The sequence below is a fragment of the Puma concolor genome, chromosome A1 (genome assembly GCF_028749965.1).
Source record: "Puma concolor isolate L17-30 chromosome A1, mPumCon1.1.hap2, whole genome shotgun sequence".
Classification (NCBI taxonomy): Eukaryota; Metazoa; Chordata; class Mammalia; order Carnivora; family Felidae; genus Puma; species Puma concolor.
Window position 1 is genome coordinate 82,873,403 of NC_141667.1, and position 25,190 is coordinate 82,898,592.

Below are 25,190 nucleotides of genomic sequence, written 5' to 3' on the forward strand. Positions count from 1 at the left end.
GACTGCTGGGGTGAGAGAGGCGGGGAGAGAGGAAAGAAAGAGGAGATAGGAGGAGGCAACACAGATAAACTGCCGACCTACGTGCCTAGAAACCTGCCTGGTAAAAAACGTATTTATATTGTATTAACTTATCTAATGAGAGATAAAGCTTGCAAATTCACAGAAAAATCATAAAATTCAAGATTAGCATCTTTTTGTTTTTACAACAAGAGCATGCATGTACTTCACATAGAATAACCTAAGCAGAGTCACATGCCAAGGTCAGTAACCATACAGTCAGTCATGAGAAAAGTTGACTTTATTCATTTTATTACTTGGGTAATTCTTCCCAGAGAAGTAGCTGACAGTTTATTACTTCTTTCTTCTAGTGGATTTCTTCTAGTGGATTTCTTCTAAACTGCAAGGCTGCAATGCTGTCAATTCTGTTTGGATAAGCCAAGGTGAAAATCCAGAATCTAACTACCGTAAACTCTTTCAGAAAAGGTGTAAAATGTGCATTTGTTTGTTTGAATTTATATTAGCCACCCACCTCTATCATTGTGTGCAATCGTGTTTTTCAAACAATCGTTCTGTTTTCCAGTTAAAATGTTACTTAAAAATACCAGAACATATGTTCCTTTGAACCAGGACTGCTTGTTGCTACCAGCATTTTTCAAAGGATTGAACTTCAAAGAAATCAGGTTGTTCAGCCTTCAATATGCCTGCTCTGTTATTTAGTCCTTGAAAAATATATATACAAGTATCTTTATCAAACATTATTGATTGTATCATTTACTTATGCATAATGTTTGTGAATATTTCCATTTGTAGCTATACAGAAATATATCTAATATAAATATTAGATTTAAATGGTGTAATACTCTGCTGATAGACCTTTGTGAAAATCTTAAATACATGAAAAGATAGATTTTTTCAATATTACTATAATCTGGCTCTACTGTTAACTGTACTAAAAGTTGTGCCATTTACAATGGTAGATTCCTCATAAGTCTTCCCCATCTCTTATATTCCTTCTACTTGCCATCTCTGCTATGCATCTGTGCTGCGACCATCCATTGGGCATTATCCCAACTGGGCATTTTACAAGGCTGCTTTGAAATGTTCTCTTTTTTGTTTTCTCTTTTATGTTTACTTTGAGACCCAGGGAGAGCATGCACAGTGTTGGTGGGGGAGGGGCAGAGATAAGGGGAGAGAGAGAACCCCAAGCAGGCTCCGTGGTGCAGAGCCTGATGAGGGGCTCATTCCCAGGAACCCCAAGCTCATGACCTGAACCAAAATCAAGAGTTGGAGGCTTACCTGACTGAGCCACCCAGGTGCCCCCTCCTTTTTCATTTAATGGCAAGAACAAACCAATTCACCTCACTTCTGACCTCATACAATACTTCTGATCCTTATTTTTCTCACCTTACTTTTTACTTTTCACACCCAACTCTATAATCTTGTCTGCAATGAAAAACTATTTTACAGTGAACAATTGAAATTTTCTTAGAAGCTTTTTTTTTTCTCTAAGAAATGCCCAGCTGGTTAACAACTTGTATCCTTGGGGAATAGTCCTTTGGCATTCAAACATCACCTAACTCGGGCATTTAAAACTTTCAGTTTATCTTAAGGACATTTTTTTTTTCTCTTCCTTTTGTTTTTCACCTTATCCCGAGATCCCCTGGGCATATTCTTACTGACAGTGATCTCCATGGTCCTCTTTAGAGCCCATTCAATGTTTTAAATCTTAATCTGAGACTTCAGTATTATTATTTTTTATTGCTATTCTCACTACTCATCTTCAAATTAAAATATCTGGACTTGCATAGTTATTATTATCTTTCCAGTTATACTACCAGTTTCTTTCCCTGCTATAGCCAGATCCAAACTCCATTCCCAACTGGTAACTTTCCCCTACTCCTACAGGGCCGATACTATTTCTGCTAATGAAGGGGCTTGTCCAGTGTTCTTTCTCAAGATGTTCGGTGTAACAAGCTCCTTCCAGTTTTAGGACGAGGGTGGGACAAGAGCAATTCAATCTACATTAAAAGATTCAGCATCTTCATTCAAAAGTGTCTAGACTTTTCTCAGTGAAGTGGTAAGTAGCAGAAACAAAGCAAAGATGCTTTTGGACTCATCCCGGTGTCAATTAGATCTTCTCAAAGTTTCCACTGAAATATTCCCCTAAAGAGAGGAACTTGAGCAATACCCCTTACCACGCCCACACCTAAATCCCCATCCAGGCTGCAGCGTAAGTTCCCCACTGCAAGCCCAGGGCTTTAAGTTCTCAAGTTTTGTCTTTTCAGTCATAGTATATTCTTGCTGATTTAATATAAAAATAAAGATTAAATTACTTACCAGCAGGTAAAATTAAAGGGTGTGCATATTTATACTGTGATGTTCCCCCCCCACCACCACCACATATTTTGCTTTACTACCAAATTGGCAAATCATAAGAACTCATGAAATTCTGAAAGGCAAGAAAACTCTTCTTTCTAGTGAAATCTAGCAAGACATGACATTTTACTGAACTGGTTAGTTAGCAACTACCTTTTTATAGGTGAACAGAAACGAAAGGATCATCGGTATTTGTTATTGGAATGGTTGCCATGTCGGACAAAAATCCTGTTTTTACTGGTCATTATGTCCAACTCTTCAGAGTAGTGGGAAAAGTTTATGATTCTGTGAACAAGAAGAATGAGACACTCAGAAATGTGCAACTCTGCCATAACACAAGAAGCAATGAAGTAGAGAATACAAACAAAACAAAGCAGACACACACAAAAAAAGCAGTTTGCTTTGTTTTGTTTTGTTTTGTTACAAGCATTTTAGTACTCACTAGCTGTAGCCTTAAATGAAACAGTCTGTTACTAGGTCACTACCCATGAACAGTCACAAATTATATACAGTGTTAATAACTCCCCACGCTAGACTCTAGAATTAGGAGACACCTTCAGCCACTGGGTTTTATTAACTCACTATGATTTCTAATACATGACTTAGTCCTGTTGCATTAACTGTGATTACAAGGATGTTTTGCTTACAACTCAGTCATGGTCTCAAAGCTTTTTATTGCAGGAGCTAAAAATGATGTAAATACAGTTGCTGTTCTAAACAACTGAGTTAGAAGTGTCACAGGGAGAGGCCAGCTGGGCTGCTCAGGCTGGCCTCAGGATGACATTGCCTCAGTCAAGTCACATTTTCCAGGGCTCATTCCTCAGTTTTGCAAGTCCAGAAACTCAATTTTGTCAGGGTGCCCAGAGCTGATCCTACTCAATGGATGAGTTTGTGCTAACTCAGTGCACAAGAAGCCAGTGTATAACCTAGATTTGCTCATTTATAATGAGAAGGGTAACTATTAAAGGGCCCAGAAACTTATGATATGTGGCCAACACCTTCTTTTCCCTGTAGGGAAGTCTACATGGGAAGCCCACTATTATCCTTTCAGTTGAACAAACGTTTTGTTTTGTTTTTTGAGAGAGAGAGAGAGAGAGAGAGAGAGAGAGAGCAGGGGAGAGGGGCAGAGGGGGAGAGAGAGAAAGAGAGAGAAAGAGAGAATCTTAAGCTAGCTCCACGCCCAGCGCAGAGCCTGACACTGGGCTCGATCTCAGGACCATCAGATCAAGACTGATCCAAAATCAAGAGTAAGACACTCAACCAACTGAACTACCCAGGTGCCTCTCAACAAGCATTTATTAGGCATCTAAGGTATAGGTCATTTTTATCCCAAGGATGTTTTGCATATATAAATAAATGGTTAATTGGAATTAAGCCAGCAAGTGGAAATTTGTGCCAATTTAAAACTTGCTCAATCCTCTACAGTTCTGTCTTGATTGGCAGATTCAGGCTTAGGAGAGACTAAGGTCTATCTACATGATGGGATTAGCCACAAAGATCATCCAACAGCCACGTTTACAAAGCCATCTTCTAAATATGGTTCTTAACCTAGAGCTTCAAAGGAATCTAATAGCCCACGGAACAAGTATGCAAACAACTGTACTAAATGCACTTGTGTTCTTTACTTCTAGATTCTCATATCAGGGAAAACTTGGTATCTTCTAAACTTCTAAAACTTAGAAACTTCCAGAGCCAACCTGGGCAATCGGGACTATCAATACCACCTGCTGATCAATATTAGGGCATTTCTAGAGTGAATTCTTCCTGAATTTTACAGCCACTTTAACCTGATATCCTCCTTGCTACAGGCCCAGCTATAATGTATCCTGGTCACCTAGATTTGCCCATGCATTTTTCCTGCAAAACTTTTCTAGTTTACCTTCTGTAATTCCAATTGGGGTAGAGGGGAGAACCAGACCATTATTCCTTTATCCTCCTGAAGAACTGTTCTTCTGATCCAAAGAGCCATTTGCTATACTTCCTTCTATCTTTCCTCTTGCTGTCATTTAGCAACCTCCCACTCAACCACCAACCTCCACTTCATACATTGTTCATTATTTTTCTCTCTGCTCCAAATATGTTCATGATCCTCCATGATGTCGATGTCCACATGAATTACTCTTTCAACTTCTTAGCCTCTCTTCTTTGGAGACCTTCACCTCCACTCCACTTGATCCCTCCTTTTCAATGTCCTGTCCCTAGGCATTATCACTACCCACAACTGCTCCACACCTACAACAACACATTCAGATATTCCACAACCTGGACACGCAACCTTCATCCTTCCATTTCCATCATTCAGTTGCTCCCTGCTCATGCTCTCATACAATATCCAAACCCTTGACCCTTCCATGTTCTCCTTCTCTGATAGCCCTCTTCTGTATTTCCCACCCTATCCATTTGAAATCCCATGGTGCATCTCTTTGTGTTTAGCCTCACATCCCTTGTTCTGTAGTCCTTCAGTCCAAAACTCCAACCCTGGATCAATCCAGCTGTCTGATTTTTTTCTACACCCATATTTTGATGGCTAAATCTTACTATAGAAAGTCATTGTGCAGATTGGTGGTGCTACAAATTCACAGTCTCCAACTTCAATTGAACACTGGGTATTTCTTGCCAAATGTGGTTATTGCTCTTATTCTCCGGAGTGGTTCAAGCCTTCTCACTGTCTTCTGTCTCAGACTTTGACATCTCCTCCCTCCTTATCTTCCCTAATGTTTTCTGTCCCAGAGAAAAAGGAAGCATCATGGGGTGCCTGGGTGGCTCAGTCGGTTAACTGTTGAACTCTTGATTTCAGCTCAGGTCATGATCTCACAGTCGTGAAACTGAGCCTTGAAATTGGGCTCCACACTGGGCACGGAGCCTGCTTAAAATTCTCTCTCTCCCTCTCCCTCTTCCCCTCCCCTGCTTGTGCTCTTTCTCTCTCAAAAGAAAGAGAAAAGAAAAGAAAGAAGAAGAAAAGAGAAGAAAAGGGAGGAAAGGAAAGGAGATGAGAGGAGAGGAAAGGGAAAGGGAAAGGGAAAGGGAAAGGAAAGGAAAAGAAAAGAAAAGAAAAGAAAAGAAAAGAAAAGAAAAGAAAAGAAAAGGAGACAAGAGGAAGATGGCGGCGTAGGAGGACGCTGGGCTCACCGCGCGTCCTGCTGATCACTTAGATTCCACCTACACCTGCCTAAATAACCCAGAAAACCACCAGAGGATTAGCAGAACGGAGTCGCCGGAGCCAAGCGCAGACGAGAGGCCCACGGAAGAGGGTAGGAAGGGCGGCGAGGCGGTGCGCGCTCCACGGACTGGCGGGAGGGAGCCGGGGCGGAGGGGCGGCTCGCCGGCCAAGCAGAGCCCCCGAGTCTGGCTTGCAAAAAGCGGAGGGGCCTGACGGACTGTGTTCCGACAGCAAGTGCGACTTAGCGTCTGGGAGGTCATAAGTTAACAGCTCTGCTCAGAAAGCGGGAAGGCTGGAGGACAAAGGGAAGGAGAGCTTCTGAGCCCCCGGACGACAGAGCTCAGTTTGGTGGGGAACAAAGGCGCTCGCCAGCGCCATCTTCCCCGCCCATCCCCCAGCCAAAATCCCAAAGAGAACCAGTTCCTGCCAGGGAACTTGCTCGCTCCGCGCAAACACCCAACTCTGCGCTTCTGCGGAGCCAAACCTCCGGCAGCGGATCTGACTCCCTCCTGCTGCCACAGGGCCCCTCCTGAAGTGGATCACCTAAGGAGAAGCAAGCTAAGCCTGCCCCTCCTGCCCCTGTGCACCTTACCTACCCACCCCAGCTAAGACGCCAGATCCCCAGCATCACAAGCCTGGCAGTGTGCAAGTAGCCCAGACAGACCACCCCACCCCACAGTGAATCCCGCCCCTAGGAGAGGGGAAGAGAAGGCACGCACCAGTCTGACTGTGGCCCCAGCGGTGGGCTGGGAGCAGACATCAGGTCTGACTGCGGCTCCGCCCACCAACTCCAGTTATACACCACAGCACAGGGGAAGTGCCCTGCAGGTCCTCACCACGCCAGGGACTATCCAAAATGACCAAGCGGAAGAATTCCCCTCAGAAGAATCTCCAGGAAATAACAACAGCTAATGAGCTGATCAAAAAGGATTTAAATAATATAACAGAAAGTGAATTTAGAATAATAGTCATAAAACTAATCGCTGGGCTTGAAAACAGTATAGCTGACAGCAGAGAATCTCTTGCTACAGAGATCAAGGGACTGAGGAACAGTCACGAGGAGCTGAAAAACGCTTTAAACGAAATGCATAACAAAATGGAAACCACCACGGCTCGGATTGAAGAGGCAGAGGAGAGAATAGGTGAACTAGAAGATAAAGTTATGGAAAAAGAGGAAGCTGAGAAAAAGAGGGATAAAAAAATCCAGGAATATGAGGGGAAAATTAGAGAACTAAGTGATACACTAAAAAGAAATAATATACGCATAATTGGTATCCCAGAGGAGGAAGAGAGAGGGAAAGGTGCTGAAGGGGTACTTGAAGAAATAATAGCTGAGAACTTCCCTGAACTGGGGAAGGAAAAAGGCATTGAAATCCAAGAGGCACAGAGAACTCCCTTCAGACGTAACTTGAATCGATCTTCTGCACGACATATCATAGTGAAACTGGCAAAATACAAGGATAAAGAGAAAATTCTGAAAGCAGCAAGGGGTAAACGTGCCCTCACATATAAAGGGAGACCTATAAGACTCGTGACTGATCTCTCTTTTGAAACTTGGCAGGCCAGAAAGAATTGGCACGAGATTTTCAGTGTGCTAGACAGAAAAAATATGCAGCCGAGAATCCTTTATCCAGCAAGTCTGTCATTTAGAATAGAAGGAGAGATAAAGGTCTTCCCAAACAAACAAAAACTGAAGGAATTTGTCACCACTAAACCAGCCCTCCAAGAGATCCTAAGGGGGACCCTGTGAGACAAAGTACCAGAGACATCACTACAAGCATAAAACATACAGACATCACAATGACTCTAAACCCATATCTTTCTATAATAACACTGAATGTAAATGGATTAAATGCGCCAACCAAAAGACAAAGGGTATCAGAATGGATAAAAAAACAAGACCCATCTATTTGCTGTCTACAAGAGACTCATTTTAGACCTGAGGACACCTTTAGATTGAGAGTGAGGGGATGGAGAACTATTTATCATGCTACTGGAAGCCAAAAGAAAGCTGGAGTAGCCATACTTATATCAGACAAACTAGACTTTAAATTAAAGGCTGTAACAAGAGATGAAGAAGGACATTATATAATAGTGACAGGGTCTATCCATCAGGAAGAGCTAACAATTATAAATGTCTATGCGCCGAATACCGGAGCGCCCAAATATATAAAACAATTACTCATAAACACAAGCAACCTTATTGATAAGAATGTGGTAATTGCAGGGGACTTTAACACCCCACTTACAGAAATGGATAGATCATCTAGACACACGATCAATAAAGAAACAAGGGCCCTGAATGAGACATTGGATCAGATGGACTTGACAGATATATTTAGAACTCTGCATCCCAAAGCAACAGAATATACTTTCTTCTCGAGTGCACATGGAACATTCTCCAAGATAGATCATATACTGGGTCACAAAACAGCCCTTCATAAGTTTACAGGAATTGAAATCATACCATGCATACTTTCAGACCACAATGCTATGAAGCTTGAAATCAACCACAGAAAAAAGTCTGGAAAACCTCCAAAAGCATGGAGGTTAAAGAACACCCTACTAACGAATGAGTGGGTCAACCAGGCAATTAGAGAAGAAATTAAAAAATATATGGAAACAAACGAAAATGAAAATACAACAATCCAAACGCTTTGGGACGCAGCAAAGGCAGTCCTGAGAGGAAAATACATTGCAATCCAGGCCTATCTCAAGAAACAAGAAAAATCCCAAATACAAAATCTAACAGCACACCTAAAGGAAATAGAAGCAGAACAGCAAAGGCAGCCTAAACCCAGCAGAAGAAGAGAAATAATAAAGATCAGAGCAGAAATAAACAATATAGAATCTAAAAAAACTGTAGAGCAGATCAATGAAACCAAGAGTTGGTTTTTTGAAAAAATAAACAAAATTGACAAACCTCTAGCCAGGCTTCTCAAAAAGAAAAGGGAGATGACCCAAATAGATAAAATCATGAATGAAAATGGAATTATTACAACCAATCCCTCAGAGATACAAACAATTATCAGGGAATACTATGAAAAATTATATGCCAACAAATTGGACAACCTAGAAGAAATGGACAAATTCCTGAACACCCACACTCTTCCAAAACTCAATCAGGAGGAAATAGAAAGCTTGAACAGACCCATCACCAGCGAAGAAATTGAATCGGTTATCAAAAACCTCCCAACAAATAAGAGTCCAGGACCAGATGGCTTCCCAGGGGAGTTCTACCAGACGTTTAAAGCAGAAATAATACCTATCCTTCTCAAGCTATTCCAAGAAATAGAAAGGGAAGGAAAACTTCCAGACTCATTCTATGAAGCCAGTATTACTTTGATTCCTAAACCAGACAGAGACCCAGTAAAAAAAGAGAACTACAGGCCAATATCCCTGATGAATATGGATGCAAAAATTCTCAATAAGATACTAGCAAATCGAATTCAACGGCATATAAAAAGAATTATTCACCATGATCAAGTGGGATTCATTCCTGGGATGCAGGGCTGGTTCAACATTCGCAAATCAATCAACGTGATACATCACATTAACAAAAAAAAAGAGAAAAACCATATGATCCTGTCAATCGATGCAGAAAAGGCCTTTGACAAAATCCAGCACCCTTTCTTAATAAAAACTCTTGAGAAAGTCGGGATAGAAGGAACATACTTAAAGATCATAAAAGCCATTTATGAAAAGCCCACAGCTAACATCATCCTCAACGGGGAAAAACTGAGAGCTTTTTCCCTGAGATCAGGAACACGACAGGGATGCCCACTCTCACCGCTGTTGTTTAACATAGTGCTGGAAGTTCTAGCATCAGCAATCAGACAACAAAAGGAAATCAAAGGCGTCAAAATTGGCAAAGATGAAGTCAAGCTTTCGCTCTTTGCAGATGACATGATATTATACATGGAAAATCCGATAGACTCCACCAAAAGTCTGCTAGAACTGATACATGAATTCAGCAAAGTTGCAGGATACAAAATCAATGTACAGAAATCAGTTGCATTCTTATACACTAACAATGAAGCAACAGAAAGACAAATAAAGAAACTGATCCCATTCACAATTGCACCAAGAAGCATAAAATACCTAGGAATAAATCTAACCAAAGATGTAAAGGATCTGTATGCTGAAAACTATAGAAAGCTTATGAAGGTAATTGAAGAAGATTTAAAGAAATGGAAAGACATTCCCTGCTCATGGATTGGAAGAATAAATATTGTCAAAATGTCAATACTACCCAAAGCTATCTACACATTCAATGCAATCCCAATCAAAATTGCACCAGCATTCTTCTCGAAACTAGAACAAGCAATCCTAAAATTCATATGGAACCACAAAAGGCCCCGAATAGCCAAAGTAATTTTGAAGAAGACCAAAGCAGGAGGCATCACAATCCCAGACTTTAGCCTCTACTACAAAGCTGTCATCATCAAGACAGCATGGTAGTGGCACCAAAACAGACACATAGACCAATGGAATAGAATAGAAACCCCGGAACTAGACCCACAAACGTACGGCCAACTCATCTTTGACAAAGCAGGAAAGAACATCCAATGGAAAAAAGACAGTCTCTTTAACAAATGGTGCTGGGAGAACTGGACAGCAACATGCAGAAGGTTGAAACTAGACCACTTTCTCACACCATTCACAAAAATAAACTCAAAATGGATAAAGGACCTGAATGTGAGACAGGAAACCATCAAAACCTTAGAGGAGAAAGCAGGAAAAGACCTCTCTGACCTCAGCCGTAGCAATCTCTTCCTCGACACATCCCCAAAGGCAAGGGAATTAAAAGCAAAAGTGAATTACTGGGACCTTATGAAGATAAAAAGCTTCTGCACAGCAAAGGAAACAACCAACAAAACTAAAAGGCAACCAACGGAATGGGAAAAGATATTTGCAAATGACACATCGGACAAAGGGCTAGTATCCAAAATCTATAAAGAGCTCACCAAACTCCACACCCGAAAAGCAAATAACCCAGTGAAGAAATGGGCAGAAAACATGAATAGACACTTCTCTAAAGAAGATATCCGGATGGCCAACAGGCACATGAAAAGATGTTCAGCGTCGCTCCTTATCAGGGAAATACAAATCAAAACCACACTCAGATATCACCTCACGCCAGTCAGAGTGGCCAAAATGAACAAATCAGGAGACTATAGATGCTGGAGAGGATGTGGAGAAACGGGAACCCTCTTGCACTGTTGGTGGGAATGCAAATTGGTGCAGCCGCTCTGGAAAGCAGTGTGGAGGTTCCTCAGAAAATTAAAAATAGACCTACCCTATGACCCAGCAATAGCACTGCTAGGAATTTATCCAAGGGACACAGGAGTACTGATGCATAGGGGCACTTGTACCCCAATGTTCATAGCAGCACTCTCAACAATAGCCAAATTATGGAAAGAGCCTAAATGTCCATCAACTGATGAATGGATAAAGAAATTGTGGTTTATATACACAATGGAGTACTACGTGGCAATGAGAAAAAATGAAATATGGCCTTTTGTAGCAACGTGGATGGAACTGGAGAGTGTGATGCTAAGTGAAATAAGCCATACAGAGAAAGACAGATACCATATGGTTTCACTCTTATGTGGATCCTGAGAAACTTAAGAGAAACCCATGGGGGAGGGGAACAAAAAAAAAAAAAAAAAAAAGAGGTTAGAGTGGGAGAGAGCCAAAGCATAAGAGACTGTTGAGAACTGAGAACAAACTAAGGGTTGATGGGGGGTGGGAGGGAGGAGAGGGTGGGTGATGGGTACTGAGGAGGGCACCTTTTGGGATGAGCACTGGGTGTTGTATGGAAACCAATTTGACAATAAATTTCATATATTAAAAAAAAAAAAAAAAAAAAAAAAAGAAAAGAAAAGAAAAGAAAAGAAAAGAAAAAAGAAAAGAAAAGAAAAAAGAAAAGAAAAGAAAAGAAAAAAGAAAAGACAAGACAAAGGAAGCATCAGATGGGGAACTACCCTCAGCTTCCCACTACTAAGCCAACAAATTTACATGTCACCACATACATCCTTTTCTTTGCCCTTCAGTTACCGTGCAATAGATTCCCTCATCTTATTTAAGGCTGGTATACCAGCCTCTGGTAGTGCTGTGTGTGCTTCCCCTTTTGACCCTGGAGGAACTGCACTCCATCTGTTTCCCCTTTCTTCTCTGGTGTCTTTGACATTTACCTCTCTGCTATTCAATACTGTCAGTATTTAAACATGTCTGAGTCTCCAGTTACTATTTTTTCTTCCCCATTTGGCTCAAAGCAACTTTTTTTTTTTAAAGAAAATATCTTTTAGTTCTGAGTTATTTAATTACTTCACTTGTCAGGACTTGTATGCTTATCTATAGCAAATCTCTAGTGTTTTCAACAGACCATTTTAAATGCTGCAAACTTGCTTACCTGGAAAATGATTAGGACTTAAAACTCAAGTATTATACAAGTTTTTATTATTGTAAATTATGAAATATACAACAGCACATGATTAATGAATAATTATAAAACAAATACCCATTTAACCATCATTCAGGTGAGGAAATACCCCAACCTATGCATCCCTTCTAGATACTTTCTCACACTTCTACAGGTGACCACCAATCTGAATTTTATGGTAACAGTTTCCCAGCTTTTCCTTATAAAGTTTAACTCTTTCTTTGCCTGCTCAGGCCCACTCTTCTCACTTCTCCACCCTGCTCTATATACAGGGAAGCTAGCTTGTATGAACTGTATCAACAAGCTCCATTGGCCTCTGGCTTCCACTTGCATTTATCAACAGGGAGATCAGATGGAGTGGAATGAAATAGGATATTTTCCTCCCCTGCCTCCTCTCCTGGAGAGTCTCCCCAAGGGCTAGCTGGGTTGGTTTTATTACTAACTGTGTTCACCAGGGTTAGGCAGAGAAACAGAATCAACATGGGGTGGGTGTGTGTGTGTGTTTATATATATAATAGTGTTATACATCCTGAACTGACATAAATGTCATATATATATATATATATGTCATATATATGTATGTATATATGACATACATATATATGAGGGAGAAGGAGAGAGAGAGAGAGAGATTTACTTTAAAGAATTGGCCCATACAATTGTGGAGGTTTGGTGAATCAAAAATCTGTGTGGTAGGTCAGCAGGCTGGAGACCTGGGGAAGAGTTGCAGTTCAAGCCCAAAGACTGCTGGCAGAATTCCTTCTTGCTTGAGGGAAGTCAGTCTGTTCTGTTAAGGCCTTCAATTGATTGGACGAGGCCTACCCATATTATGGAGGTAATCTGCTTTACTCAAAATGCACTTATATAAATGTTAATCTAGAATGAATAAGTCACGGGAGTAAAAGGCACAGCATAGGGAATATAGTCAATGATATTATAATTGTGTTGTATGGTGACGGATGGTAACTACACTTGTGGTGAACATAACAAAACATAGAGAAGATGAATCACTATGCTGTACACCTGAAACTAATGTAACATTGTGTGTCAACTGTACTAAAAAATGTGTTTAATAAATGTTAATTACATATTTTAAAACACCTTCACAGAAATCTAGAATAAGTTTGACAAATGTCTGGACACCATGGCCCAGTCCAGTTGGTATACAAAATTAAACATCACAACAACCAAAGGTCATTGTTCCTGTGAAACTTAACTCTTCATGCAACTCTCTCCCTCTGCGTTCAATCTGCTTACCCCTTGCCATCTAAGGATAGTTATGTCTCCTGCTCTTATTGGACTAGGACACTGTACCATTCCTTATAGCTTTTCCCAAACCCTTCCCACACCTTTTATTAAACAATCTTCACTTGCCTAGCTTGAGAATATCAATACACTACCCAAGTGTGTAATCCTAGAAAATAGAGTTTCCTGCTTTAGAACTTGATGGTGTGTATATTCTGTTGTGTCATGCTTCCTTTGTTCAATGGTATTTACAGAAGTTTCACCCATATTGTTACATATGACAACAGTTCATTTATTTTCAGTACTGTATAGAGTTCGAATACATGAATGTATCAGTATTTATATATCCATTGTAGGGTTAATGAATTTATGCATTGTTTCCAGTTTGGGGCTATCATAAACAATACTGCTATGACTATTCTTTACATATGTCTCTTTCCCTGTCCCTCTGCCCCTCCTCCCCCCATGCACCTGCATATGCTCCCACTCTCTCAAAAACTAAAAAAATAATAAAAATAAAAGTAAGTCCTTTAAGTTCTTTTTTTTTAAATTTTTTTTAACGTTTATTTATTTTTTGAGACAGAGAGAGACAGAGCATGAACAGGGGAGGGGCAGAGAGAGAGGGAGACACAGAATCTGAAACAGGCTCCAGGCTCTGAGCTGTCAGCACAGAGCCCGACACGGGGCTTGAACTCACGGACCGTGAGATCATGACCTGAGCTGAAGTCCGACGCTTAACCGACCAAGCCACCCAGGCGCCCCTAAGTTCTTTAAAACCTTTTAAGGTCAGCTGGTAATAATGTTTGTGAAGTAAATTTCTCTAATATAATTTCACAAAGGAAAATTAATTTCTGCTTTAAACAGGCTATGTTTCCACTAAAATAATTTATACATTTTATAATATGGAAGCATGTAAAAATATTGCATTCAGGGGTTGCAAATGAAAAAAAAAAAAGAACTGAGCAATTTAGAGAATAATGAATGCTATTTCCAAGACTAAAACATTCAGATCTCTGCCAAACTCTTTCACTTCTACAAAAGTAAGTTTTAGTAAGACTGTGTATCTCTGTGTGTGTTTCTGTGGTGTGGTGTGTTTATGTGTATCTATTGTGTGAGAGACTGTCTTGTGTCCGTGTGTCTGTGTTTCTGTGTGCATGTCTGTCTGTGCGTGTTTATGTATCTGTGGTATCTTGGGGCCAGGATAGAGAAGGTGGGATTTTAGTGGTATAAAAGAAAGGAAGGAATCCATTTCTGTTGGAACCCATCTTCCATTGGATAAGAAAAGAATAAAATACATTTATTTTTATTACCAAAAAACCCTTGACAATAGGTGAAATAATTGAATAATTTTATGTCTGTAAGTTTTAGACATTTTAATAAAACTTTATCACAAAAGAAGTCCATGTCCATTGTTGTATAAGTTTCACATAAACACATCTGGCCACCCATTGATAACCACTTTATATCCTTCCAGATATTTTGATGTATATATACATACATATTTTTGCAAAATGGGATTACTGTCAATAAACCTTTTCTTAGCAATATGACATGAAGTCAACAAATACTTGTTAATTCTATTCCTAAACCATAGCAGAGTACAGGATATATGGAAAAAATTAAGAAAATATCTGTTAAATAAATGGATGAATCCTTTATGGTTGTCTTTGGTAATATTTTTCCCGTTGGCATGTTTATATATTTATGAATTCCATAAGAAGTGAGGATTTTAGGCCTTTGTTTTTTATGTAACAAATGCTGTTTCCCCCTATTTACACTTAATTTTAATTTTCCTCTTCCAAAAGAATAGAAAGTAACATTTGAACATATAGCTTAATCTCACTGAATAAAAAAGTCACCTGATTTAAATCAAATGGGGCTTCACTGCAACTTTTAAAGAAATAAATGAAGCAAATGCAACAGATGAGAGCAAAGTGCTGACTGCTCCTCACTAGAGGTTCTGCTCTATTTAAATAAAGATATGGGAGTGATTTGTAGATAGTAGTGCAGAATATGCCAAAAACCAGTACATTTTTGAGTCAGAATGTCTTGGTTCTTATCCCACTTGTGCCCTTCAGCAGCTGGGTGATAAGGGAAAAATCACTTAATGCCTCTAAGTATCTGTAAGCAAATGGTCTCTAAGTAGTATTCCATCCCTTAAAGATTACTTCCAGAATAGATACTTATTCTTAAATATGAAACAAAATATATCTAAACCCCCAAATCAGGCTCAGTTCCTCTGCCATAAATTTGATGGTAACATGAGAATATATATATGTATATTATCCTGTTTTATTTTTGCCATAATTATTTTTAAATACCTGGGTTTTTTGAGTTATGTTTAATACTTCTTGCAGAGAAGGTTTTGTTTTGTTTTGTTTTGTTTTTCTCTCTGTTGGCAGAGTTGGTAGAGAGTCAACTCTGTGGACTAAAAGCAAGTATTTTGTGTTCTTAATTTCTCCCTTGAGAGAATCTTGGTATCAGGAAATGGAACTATTAGTACAGTTGTAAATGGAACAAGCTACTGAATGATCCTTTAAATATACTCCATTAACTTTAGTTCAGTAAAAGTAACATCATGGGGTATTTTAGTCCACTGTGTTTTGTTGTTGTTGTTGTTTTTTAAACTAGGATATTATTAAATTAGAAACCTAATTTTACTATAGGCATTATTTATCTCCATTTTATAGATGAGGAAACCCAGAGTCTAGGAGATTAACAATGTGTCCCATTTTTTAAAGTAGGAGAGCTGAGACATGAACACAGGTTAGCCTGGCTCCAATCACTCTGAAAACACCATTCTCCTAAATATATATACATCCTGTCCATTCATGGAAACGTGCCCAGCTGAACCTCAGCCTGGCAAAAATAAATGCTCAATAGTTATTGTAACCACTTTATTACCAGAACTCAGTGGTGTGCAAGCTGAAAGTCACAATCTCCTTTCTCCAGCTGTCCTTCAAATTTACACTGTTACAACTGTCTGTGCTCCACCTTCACTATCTTGAAACCCCAGGTAGATTTTATAGTTCTGTGCTGGCTCTCATGTAATAAATGAAGTTTTAGTACCTAGAGTCCAGTCTGGGGTAATAATCCAAACACTAATCTCATTCCATTTCAAACTTTCCTTTCCTAGTTCAGTTTTGCTGGGGGTTGGAGGGTGGGGGCGGAAAGCTCTTACTTAACTATGTGGTTGTGACCAGCTTTGGTGCCCTCGGGAACCACAAATAGTCAAAGGTGACTGTGCTATATGGAACCCTACTGGTAACCTCCTATTGCACTTCTATCTGGTTTACCATTCTGAGAAGCCCATGGGCTTCTAGCAGCCTTCCTCCCTCACACTGCCCCTTCAGGTGGAGTCTATTTTGTGGAGATGTTAGGCTGGGTCCCTCCACAGGTGCCCATATCTAATCCACAGCTTTTTCCCAAATAGCCTTCCCTTTCTTTCCTCTTGAATAGAACGTGCCCATTTCATTCCAGCTCCACTGGTTTTGCCTACTTGCCTTTCCCACCTTTCTTCCTCTCTGTCAATTGAAATGTAATTCCAGCTAATCTCAACACACACCCTTCCCCATGAAGCTTTTCCAGATTTACCTATTCCTACAATGGTTTTCCCAGTTTGAAGTCCTGAGCACTACAGTCTGTCCAAAAAAAAAAAAAAAAAAAAAAAAAAAAGGCAATTTTACCTAAGAATATCTTGGATGAAGCAATAAAAATGATCAATTTTATTAAATATTGACCCTTGGATATATGTCATTTTAATATTGTGTGTGAGTTAACAGAAAGTATGCATAAAGCCCTTCTGCTGCATACTGAAATACATGATTGCCTCAAGGAAAAACTAATAGTATACTTGTCCTGACCTGTGACTTGAATTAGTGACTTTTTCCACGGAATATAATTTTCACTCGAAAGAACACCTGACAGAAACCATGGTTATATAGCATTGAGTGTTTGCCAGGGTATTTTCTAAAAAATGAAAGAAGGTTGTCATTTCAAGGAAAACAAGTGACAGTGTTTAATGCCAATGATAAATTTAGAACAAAAATTAGAATTTGGGAAAACTTACATCTGGCACCATAAGTTTGACAACTTGTGGTGGTTATGTAGCTATGTCCCAATATTCTTTGATCCAGTTCTCCTCAAGAGGCAGGGCTTAGTTTCCCAACCATTGATTGTGGGCTCAGCCATTTCTACTAAAGAGAATATGGCTGAAGTGATGAGCTGTCATATTGAGATTAGGTTATAAAATGACTATGCTTCTGTCTTAGGTGAGCTCTTTTATATTCATATTCTCTCTCTCTCTGTCTCTCATCACTCATCTAGGACAAGCTGTCAGGTTGTGAGGTAGCCCTGGGAGAAGAAAGCCAACTGCTACACCTTGAAAACACTCAAGCAGCCTATGGAAAGGTTCACTTGGCAAGGAACTGAGGCTTGCAAGCAACCATGTGAGTAAACTTGGAAGTGGATCCTCTGAAGCCTGCCAAATGGCACATGAGTCAGTTTGGAAGTAGTCTGTCTCTCAGTTTAGCCTTGAAATGACTGCAGCCCAGCCAACAGCTTGATTGCAACCTTTTGAAAGACCCTGAACTGGAACCACTCAGCTAAGTCACTCTGGATTCCTGACCCACAGAAACTGTGAAATAGTTAAAATTTATTGTTCTAAGTTGCTAAGTTTGAGTAATTTGCTATGCAATAATAGATGATACTATAGCTTCCCCAAACTTAAAGACTTTTCTGATAACAGCAGTGGTAATATTAACAAAGAGGGTTTTTTTGGGGGGGAGAGGGGAGAATAGAGGAATACCGGGAAATTGTTGAATGATGAAACATGTCAATGGAAGGTCTACATAAATCAGAGGACCAATATTATCCAAATGATCAATGCATGATGCTACGAAATCATGCATTAATAAAAGATCCAGTCAAAGCACACAACAGACCAATAAATTTAAATGTAACAGAGTATATGATTTCTATGTTGCAACTAACCCTTAGGAAACTACCACCTATTGAATGCTGATACAGGATCAAAGAAGACTGTCCACACTTATCAGCAGAGTATTAACACACTCCTTCCTTATACAACTACATATCTGTCTAAGGCTGAAATTTCCTCATGTATTTCAACCAAAATAGTGTACTGTAACAGATTAAATTCAGAGGCAGATTTGAGAAGCCAGATGTTTTCCATAAAATTAGACATGTGAGAGATTTGCAAAAACATAAACAATATCACTCATCTCACTACGTGTTTTATTTTGAAAAATATAGTGATTTTTCATGAAAAGATTGTTATTGTTATTTTAAAAGAAACTGTATTAGTTGTATACTGCTGTATCACAAGTCATGCCAAAATTTAGTGGCTTCACAGTATTTATTTCTTATCTCACCATTTCTGTGTGTCAGGAATCTAGGTGCAGCTTCTTTGGGTTCCTCTGGCTCAAGGTCTCTCCCAAAGTTACCTACATTCAAGGTGTCCGCAGAGCTGCAGTCATCTTAAGGCCTGCCTGGGGCAGGATCAGCTGCTCAGCACACTTACATGGCTGTCGGCAGGACCCAGTTCCACACTGCTGTCAATCAGAGACATCAGTTCCTTGCTATATCGGTCTCTCCACAGGAAAGTCACAACATGGCAGCTGGCTTCCCTCAAAGAGAGAGAGAGAGAGAGGAGCCACGGTCTCTCTGTAACCGAATCTTGAAAGTGGCATCCCATCATTTTGGCCGTGTCCTTCAAAAAAAAAAAAAAAAAAAAGAATTAATCCAGCACATGCTCAAGGGGAGAGGATTACACAAGGGCATGAATACCACCAGGTAAGAATCACTGGGGGCCATCATAAAGACTGCCTACCATATGAATTAACAAGTATTTTCTAAATATCTCAGCATTAATTTCTAATAAGTTATTAATAGATACAAACCACATAAACAAAAATTTGGGGGGGTTCTCAATAATTTGTAAGAGTGCAAACAGCTTTTGAGACCAAAAAGTTGAGAATTGCTATTCTAGTAATACAAACATTGGCTTTCCACATGGTAAAGATGCAGGGCATTTTTTCAAGAGCTGATAATTCATGTCTTACTTTTATTATTATTCATAACTATAAACTCTTTTCCCCAAAATGATAGTATTTATAATAGCATTATAAGATACACAAGTACATAGTGAAATACAGTAATGTTTGCCAGAAGTACATATACAGTGGGTATAGTATCAAGACTTATAAGTACTATATATACCATATATTTATCACATATCTGAGGATACTGCATGAAAAATTTTTAATAATATTTATTCAATATACTAAGTGCTTACATTGATGCCACCAATAATTGGTGATTTTATTATTATTTTGTTCAGCAAATATTTGGAAAACTCTGGACAAAGAATAGTATTAGAGTTAGAGATTTATAAAGTTTCTAACAAATAATTTAAGGCAATATTCAGATGTGATTTCCATGAAACAGAATTTAATGATAAAATGAATGAAGTGCAAGACTTTGGGGTGTGGAGAAAGGAGAGGAAGGAGGAAGAGAAGACATAGAGAATAGCCAGAAATAAAACACAAACTTATCTTACGAAAGAAAAAGAAGGTTATGTTAAGAAGTATGGGATATCGCTAGCATCAGATACTTATAAAACTCAAAAAGAATGAAGACTGAAAAAGTTTTAGATTTGGTGATAGGACTTTAACACACACACACACACACACACACACACACATCCAAAAAAAAAAAAAAAAAAACACCCCCTGCACAGGGCCAGAATCAAATCTAAGTAGGAAGTAAGAAAGCTGAAACCACAAAGGGAAGAGAAAACTTTGGTCAGTAACAAAGTAACAAAAGAAGGTTGCGAGATCTAAGGAACAGGAGATCTAAATATGTACCTTCCTACTGTTCTTTAAGAACCAAAGAACTGACAGCATTTACTCTTTATACAAGCCAATAAGGGTCAATTTTGAATTGTATTCAACTACATTAAACCAAATGGTTTGATAAACTAAATTTTAGGGCTGCCTGGGTGGCTCAGTCAGTTAAACATCTGACTTTGGGTCAGGTCACTATCTCACCATTTGTGGGTTCGAGCCCGGTGTCTGGCTCTGTGCTGACAACTCAGAGCCTGGAACCCACTCTGTGTCCCCCCCCCTCTCTCTGCCCCTCCCCTGCTGGTGCTCGGTCTCTCTCTGTCCCTCAAAAATAAATAAAAAACGTTAATAAAAAATTTAATAAACTAAATTTTAGAGATACTGCTTTGACTAAGAATTTTTCTATTTTTTTTTTTCTTGCCAGTATGCTCTAAGTCTATCCTTGATTTGTTCCCTGTACTAAGCGTCCCTAATATCTGGTGTGATCCTGGCAAAACTACAGTTACAAAAATTTGCATGACTATCTGTGATAATTTGACCTTTGCTAAGGTCAAAAAAAATTTTAAGAGCTCTGTTTCAACTCCCTTACTTTACTGATCAATAAATTTGAGGCAAGGGAATGTAGTTTCTACAGGTGGCCACATCAAGCCTGGCACTAATATCCCAAGTCTCTTAACTTCTAATCCTGGGGTCCCTTATTGGCATCACATTATGCAACATTACTTTTGATGATATTTTCCAAAATTACTGATGGTGTAATTTTAACAAAAACTTGATACTTTGGGAGAAAGGGTTTGAGGGCGAATAAACCTCTGAAAAACAAGGGACACTGAATTGACAAGAATTGAAAGGTGTTAGCTTTTAGGATTAAATATTTCTGCTCCCTGGTACTATTTTTGGGCTTCCTAAATCCATCATTCCTTTTGTTCAAAATGATATATGGCAGGACCTTGTCTCTTGAGCCTTCGTTTTCATCACAAATAAATCAACCACATTCTGCCCCATTTACTCTTCTCCACAGACTGAACTCCAAACCTCTGGGGCCAGAGGATCTCCAATTTAAGCTAGGAGCGCAGTTCTCTGGGTCCACATTTAAATCTCAGTTGCTAGGGCCAGAAGCACTCCCAAAATTGAGGGATGAGTTGTAGGAGATGGCAAGAAAACCCCTCGGAGCCTGCGCCACATCCCGGGGCCTTTGAGAGGTCCTGAGTGTTACAATACCACACACGCAATTCAGGACCCACCTTCCTTCGCCTGGAGACCAATGTCTGTCCCAGGCTCCAACTGGCGTGGCTCTGCCCTGTGCGTGACGTATGACGTCACGCGTTTGGCACGTGCCACCAGATCTGCAAGGACTATCCCAGAGGCTCGTGGTTACACGTGTTTGGAAGTGGGAGGAGGTGGGCCTTAGGCTACTGGTTTTTCATTTCCAAGTGGGAGGCTGCTGGTGGAGGGCAGAGGCTGCAGCCTTCTGGTCTGGGCGGGCCTGGGACAGATGCGTTAGGAGCGGCCGAGCTCGAGCTCCGAGGGCAAGGAGGCAGCCTGCACCTGGCACCTGCACCAGCACCTGCACGGAGCACACCGCACCCTCCTTCGGACGGCGCACTTCCAGGAGAGCTGGCCTAGGTGAGGACAGCCCTCAGTGCCATCAGCACCTTGTCGCCGCTACCCCAGGCTACCTTCTGCTGAGAACAGCTCTGTTTATTGAAAGGAGAAGGGTTCTTTCATCTTTATTTTTTCAACTGGGTGATGATGAAACTTCAACCAAGAGATTTTGAGCTTTAGCGAAATGACACCATTACCTGAAAAGAAAGTAAACTTTATGTAGACTATAAAGGTACTTAGTTTTTAAAAACATACTGATTTTTGCCCCCAGAGGCTAAACAATAACCATTTAAAATGGTATACATCCCTCACGTCTCAGGTCTTCCTCATTTTTTCACGGGAGTTCTTCCTTGACATGTCAATTGATAGTGACCCAGTCTTCTCTGTATGTTGATCTATTTCATTCCAGTATCACATGGGATGACCTCGTATATTTGCTTGTTTATAGTGTCTTCTATAATGCAAGTTCAAGGAGAGCTATGATCCGGTCTGTTTTATTTATCTGCTCCAGCTTCTGGCACAGTGCCTAATGTTTGTTGATTAGATGAAATGTTTTCTGACTCTGGCCACCCAAAGCTGGCACACTTGCTCTTGCTTGCATAGGTGACAACATCCTCTGTATGTCAGTGTTCTTGTATTCATAATATTTTATTGTAATTGTCGCTGAATATGTCTGTGCTACACTACGTGCTCCTCTTTTTAGAGGAAGGACTTTTATTCATTTTTGTCTCCCATGTGCCTGGCATACAGTGGACACTCAGATTTTTATTGAAAAGGTGGAAGTTATCCAAAATAAAATTTTTAATAATCTGTATCTTTTCTAAACTTTAGACTATCTGAGAGTATTTCTCCTCTTTTTGGTATTTTTTCCCCCTGATACTGAAAGCCACTCACTCCAACTAAGAGAGGTAATAATATGTGTGGTGAAAAGAATTCAAAATTTTGAATAGAGAATCTAGATAAGAGTCTCTGTTCTGCTATTTTCTGGTTTGGAGATACTCTAAATTTTTCAGAGCCTGGCTCACCATTTGTAGATAGAGATAATGATACTTACATATGGTCTATGTAACCATTCTATTTCTTTAGATAGAATCCTAAAAAAAAAAAAAAGCCAAACAAAACACAACAAAACAAAAGTGGCTTAATACACTCTTTTGAAAGAAAAAAAAATAAAGATTCTCCATTCTCCCATCCCCTGCTTAGATAACACATATTAGACATATTTAGTTTTGAGTTTGATTGAAACTTATTCATGTACAAATGTGTAAAAACCACAAATTAGGCAGATACAATTTAAATCATTGGTCGGAAACACTTTATTTTAAATAAAAGACATGGTTTTTTACATAAATGTTACATATAATCTTTACAATTTAGGACTGTAGGTTATTTATTAGTCTTTTAACATGTAAAAATTGTGTACAAAATAACTTAGAAATACCTAAGAGGATTGGTTGGTACTGGCTGAAAATAAATGTAGTCTCATGACAAGTTGAGATAAATTCACACCTAGTTAATTAAGTCTTGTCAGCGCTCCACGTCAAAGAGGTGTCATTGACCTGCTGTTAACGTGTTTGGTGGAAATAAAGAATGGGATCCATCATTCAGTGTATTCATTTTTGCCACTGTTGAATGAACATAATTTTCTTTTTTGATAATTATGTAGAATCACATGGAATAACTAGTTTTCTTTTTCATTGTGCTTGAATATTATTGGTTTGACCAGAGAGATACTTAAGTATTTGGGTAATTAAGTTATACATTCTGTGACCCTAAGTGAAGGGACTAAAACACACAATCTGTATTGGTTCCTGCAAAGGTTATTGCAGAAGTGGATAAATTTAAGACTCCTAACCAAAGGCTATAAGAAATGTGGACTATGGGGGCGCCTGGGTGGCGCAGTCGGTTAAGCGTCCGACTTCAGCCAGGTCACGATCTCGCGGTCCGTGAGTTCGAGCCCCGCGTCAGGCTCTGGGCTGATGGCTCGGAGCCTGGAGCCTGTTTCCGATTCTGTGTCTCCCTCTCTCTCTGCCCCTCCCCCATTCATGCTCTGTCTCTCTCTGTCCCAAAAATAAATAAAAAAAAAACGTTGAAAAAAAAAAATGTGGACTATGAATACTTAAGCGTATTTAGTATGTATTTATTTGCTTTACTTGACATGCTTCAATTTAGATTGCTTGTTTCCTAGGTGGAAGAATCTATCAAGATATGTAGCTGCTCAAAAACCCTTATTGGACAATGATAACTATGATTTGATGAACGATATGTAAGAAAAGAATGATTTTAATTTAAAATGTAAATTTATAGCAAAATTTTCTAATACTAAAATAAGATCTATTTTTCAATCACAGGTATATATAATATATGTATTATGTATATGGCATATATATATGGTGTGTATATATATATATATATACACACCATATATATGGTAAATTCCATATATATATATAATGTAGTTTACATTCATATATATATATTCCATATATATATATTCCATATATATATATTCCATATATATATATTCCATATATATATATTCCATATATATATATTCCATATATATATATTCCATATATATATTCCATATATATATTCCATATATATGTTCCATATATATATATATATGTATAACATAGTTTACACCATATATATGGTAAATTCCATATATATATATATATATAACGTAGTTTACATTCACCATAAAACCTGAACAAGTTACTAGTAAAAGAAATGGCTTCTCTTGGTTCATAGAAAATAGCAATAAGGAGTTGATTCTGTTCCACTGGATGTAAGCTCCAATAGAATAAGGGTTTTGTTTATTTTGTTATTTTGTTCACTCAGTGCTGAACAGTGAGGGCACATAGTAGCTGCTCAGTAAATACTGAATAAATGAGAGAAGCCTCCTCCTGTTATTACTGGAATAGCCATTAATGATAATTTTGTCACAAAAGTCATTATAGGAATTTGCTCTCCAGGTTTTTATTGTCTTATTGTTTTTATTAAATATTAGGAAATCACATATATTTATAAATCGTTGCAAGACATAAATAAGTATAGTACATTGACATTTGTGCACACGATTAAGTTTTAGAAAAAAGTAGGGTACTGTTACCTTGGAAATTGTTGTGTGCACTTGGACAAATCCTGTGTCTTAGTCTCACCCTCTGAGATAGCAACCAGTACACTGAATTTTGTTTATTGTTCCCTTTCTTTTTCTATAGTTTTAGCACACATAGGTGTACTCCTAATATATTGCTTAGTTTTGAATATTTTTGAACTTCATATAAATGAGATCTTGCTATTTTTTCTATATCTTTTCCTCATTCAATATTATTACATTCCTGAGATTTATTCATGATGTTGCGTGTAGCTATATTTTTTCATTTTTACTGCTGTGTAATTAACTATTATGGATATATTATAATTTGTTAACTCTATAGTTAATAGATGTTTGAGTTGCTTACATTTTTTTCATATTAGTTAGAGCAGC

General features: G+C 38.9%; 1 long non-coding RNA gene across 1 annotated transcript; it reads right to left on the bottom strand.

The window, feature by feature from the left end:
* Positions 1–280: 280 nt before the first annotated feature.
* Positions 281–18,957, bottom strand: LOC147584264 (uncharacterized). Its single transcript, XR_015247288.1, has 2 exons — positions 18,620–18,957; positions 281–2,661 (listed from the first exon to the last, which is right to left on the bottom strand). It is a non-coding gene; the product is annotated as an uncharacterized LOC147584264 (long non-coding RNA).
* Between the last annotated feature and the right edge of the window lie 6,233 nt (positions 18,958–25,190).